This window comes from Armigeres subalbatus, chromosome 3 (genome assembly GCF_024139115.2).
Source record: "Armigeres subalbatus isolate Guangzhou_Male chromosome 3, GZ_Asu_2, whole genome shotgun sequence".
NCBI lineage: Eukaryota > Metazoa > Arthropoda > Insecta > Diptera > Culicidae > Armigeres > Armigeres subalbatus.
The window spans coordinates 165104374-165108317 of record NC_085141.1 but is presented as its reverse complement, the minus strand read 5'-3'; the positions used below and the strand labels follow the sequence as shown (position 1 = coordinate 165108317).

Here is a 3944-nt window from a genome sequence, read left to right as displayed (position 1 = left end):
GAGACCTGGACGATGCTCGTGGAGGACCAACGCGCACTGGGAGTTTTCGAAAGGAAAGTGTTGCGTACCATCTATGGTGGGGTGCAGATGGCGGACGGTACGTGGAGGAGGCGAATGAACCACGAGTTGCATCAGCTGTTGGGAGAACCATCCATCGTTCACACCGCGAAAATCGGAAGACTGCGGTGGGCCGGGCACGTAGCCAGAATGTCGGACAGTAATCCGGTTAAAAAGGTTCTCGACAACGATCCGACGGGAACAAGAAGGCGAGGTGCACAGCGGGCAAGGTGGATCGATCAGGTGGAGGACGACTTGCGGACCCTCCGCAGACTGCGTGGTTGGCGAAGTGCAGCCATGAACCGAGCTGAATGGAGAAGTCTTTTATGTGCAGCACAGGCCACTCCGGCCTTAGTCTGATGATAAATAAAAAATGAATTACAATAAATTCTATTGTAATGGCAAAAATTTATTCGAGAAAAAAACGATTTTTTTATTGTTACGGTAACTAACAACCCCTATTTTCTATTGTAAAACTGCCATTTACAATAGAATTTATGGTGGAAAACAATATTCTTAATTGTTATTTTATTGTGATCAACAATAGAATTTATTGTAATTACAATTAAATTTATCGTATTGTTACAATAATTTCTATTGTAATTCTATTGGACTTTTTTATTCGGGTTGGGCTTCATTTACGCACTGGTGGGGATCGTCTAAAGCGACCCGGTGACAAGCGCGGTGTCATCATCATCAATAGACATAGACCGCTGTCATCATTGAAACGCAGTATGAAAAAAAATTATAGCCCGGGACATCCTGGCTACGATCTGGCGATGGGCTAAACAATAGGATGTCAATAGCCTGGTTTAATTCTCCAAATGAGACAGACCCTAAAGGCTCCGTCAGACGTTGCAAGCAAATCACTCGTGCGAGCGAATGATTTCTGAGAGCACTCGCAATTGCAGTCACACGTAGCAGTTTTTTACTTTAAGCAAATGACAGATTTACTCTCATGCAAATATAAACAAAAACGAAAAACTTGTTTTTCGGCCACAAAATCTAATTTCATTCCTATTTTTGCAGTGCAACACTGCCAGGAACTAATAACCGGGACCCGACACTCGGAATTTTTCGGTGTTGCGCTTAATTCTAAATCGGTGTGTAGGAGTCCTAGGTATACAACTGAAAAGACACTAAAGACGCTGTCAGTTATCAGTTTTCCTCATATGTTTCTCTCACCGTGCATTATTTACTGACAGCATTGATGTTTGTCTTCTTTGTTTTTATTTCAACGAAGGTTTGAAAGTTTCGCAAAAAATTATTTCACACTATTTTGGAAAACTATGGTAAGTATTTTATTAAAAACTAATGAGTGTTCCTCTTGTCCTTAATTTTAATTATATGTATAGATACCGCTAGAAACGCTAAGTGCACACTTTCTACATGATGCTCTTCCGCTGTTCCCGGAACCTCAGAACAACAACTCAATGTTGAACCTCGGAGCAACGATTATATGGCAGAAGCGAACCGCGAGTGTGGTGTGTTAAATTAAATTGCGATCCGCTTTTCTTGGATGTCGCAACAGCCATTACACGTGCCCGAGTCCCGTCATCCGGATCAGGTAAGCTTATGATGATGCACGATTCCAATTCACTATGAAATTATTTCCATTGTCATTACAGAAACTCCAACAGCCGTGGAACAACAGGCCGCTCATTAAAGGGTTTGGCGCTGCTACCTTCGCAACCCGGTGGAAACTTGTTTCATTATCGTCTGTGCAGTTCGTGGAAATGGTGGTGCTTCTCACCAATCGCCGGCATCTAAACAAATACAGCTCTTTAGCTGTATTTGTTTAGATAGTTGTCAACCTATAACTGGTGCCAGTGAAAAACCGAAGCAACAAATACCGTTCCTCCCGGCCAGTGTCGAAACAGGAGAGACAAGACTACTATCGGAACGATAGTATTAGCGGTGTTTCAGACGAGGTTTCGGCTGGCGTTATTTCCTCCCGGCTTTGAAGATGTTCACAAGGTCATCAGCTGATATTGAAAATTACCCTCACCCTCTAGTCGCAAATTGGGCTTTCGTAATGATCATTCATAAAAAAAAATGCCCATCACGACATAACGGACTTTGCAAGCTATTTCTGAGTTGATATTGGCACGCCATCTCTTCCTGTCGTGGTAATCCAAGCCGTAACAGGATTTAGCGGATTTTCACCAGAACTGCCGAAACGGTTCTTGAACCAATGGTAAGTTTTTATAATATTACGTCTATTTTTATCCATTCATGCATATCCTTGGTATGACCCCCAGGCACCGATTAACAGCGGAAACAGCAAACCACCGAACTTGTTCCGGGGCTAGACAGCAGCATAGGCATACAGTGTCAACTGAGACTTCACACACAAGTCGCCTATCTTTAGCCCTGACAGTCCATCAAGAGCTCCCGACACGGATCTTATAATGCGGAATCCACCTACTGATACTCACTGAATTAGTAGTAGACGCCGTACTCGCTAGATGCATTTGAGGTAAGTTTTAATCATTGGTCGTCTAGAGAAATTTTCCTCATAAGTTCCACGAAAGTGCTAAGTTTTTTTCATTGGACATAACGATTTGACCCATTACACAAGTAGGGTTTAATTTTTAATGTGTGACAAAAAGTTCTCTTGTCGACAATTCCATAAATGAACTACATGAACCTCTTCTCTACTAAGAACATATTCGCTTTACAGCACTATCAACACCGTGATCCATGTTCGCCAGTACCATAAAGTGCCTGCACCTACAAGCATATTCCTGATTTGAGAGTTCAGCAAATGGCAGATGGTCCCGTCAACCACTTTTTAAACTGCTGGTGCAGCACTCGAGGCAGTACCGTCTTATGTCCTATACATTCAATTTTGGTGTAAGCCAGTCAAAGAAATTAATTATAATTTCAACTTATATGTTTGAATAAATTCCCTGTCCACGGATGATGGGGTCAACGTTGATAAGTCAAGTGTCTGCATATTGTAATTTGTGAAATAATTTGTTATTTTGTAGTACACATTGCTAGTATTGTAGTATTATTAGTACCCAACACATTACCGTTAGAACGAAATGAATTTAATTGCATCCTAGTATGGTTACACTATTAAGCAGTACTGAAGTACTTTAAACCCGTTAACATTTCAATTTAATAGAAACGCGTCGAGTATTTTTTGTCAATATATAGAAAATAATTAAACACTTATTATATCATACCTTCATGCAAATACTTATAAGTATTTCTCTATAGAGAAGGTGTCGCATGATCTAACAACATCTGCTTGAGTATATGCTGCGGAGGTTCCGGCAGGGTCTAGTACCAGTCTTAACTAACATAATACTAACACAAAAGACTGGGAAGCAAACGATCATCCATTGCACCAATTGTAGTTTATAGTTTTGTATACAGTAAGTAGTAAAAGTAGATACTGCAGATTTACTAATTTTGCATTATATATGGTGAATGTATCTGTTATTTCTTCTCAGTAATATTTGTTATTTTACTCTTACTTTTACTACATGGATCAACGTTTAAACAAACCTGTTTCTCTCTTAATTTTTTTTTCGGGTTAGAAAAAAATAAGACATACTCTAATGCAGAGAAAGATTGAAGGACATAGGAGACGTGACTAAGTGTATTCTGAAAGACAAATAAAATTAGTTGACTACCTTATAACACAGAAAATGACCGATAGGAAATGAATACATGATCAGCGCTAGACGGTAAAACAAGAGGTGGAGTCACGTTTAACTGAGACATTAGCTGAGACATTAGTACAAGAGAATAGACCATATCAGTACCAAATTTTCAAAACGACTTATCTGCTTTTGTAAACAAAGATTCAAACGTCGATTTGACGAATCTGATAGCACTCCCTTGCAAATCAACAGGTAGCCTAAACCTTCACC

At 40.1% G+C, this 3944-nt stretch overlaps 1 long non-coding RNA gene across 1 annotated transcript; it reads left to right on the top strand.

Annotated features, from left to right (window-relative positions):
* Positions 1 to 1235: 1235 nt before the first annotated feature.
* Positions 1236 to 3718, top strand: LOC134220548 (uncharacterized). The gene is made up of 5 exons (XR_009981945.1): positions 1236 to 1349; positions 1413 to 1624; positions 1686 to 2254; positions 2319 to 2536; positions 2741 to 3718. It is a non-coding gene; the product is annotated as an uncharacterized LOC134220548 (long non-coding RNA).
* Positions 3719 to 3944: the final 226 nt, after the last annotated feature.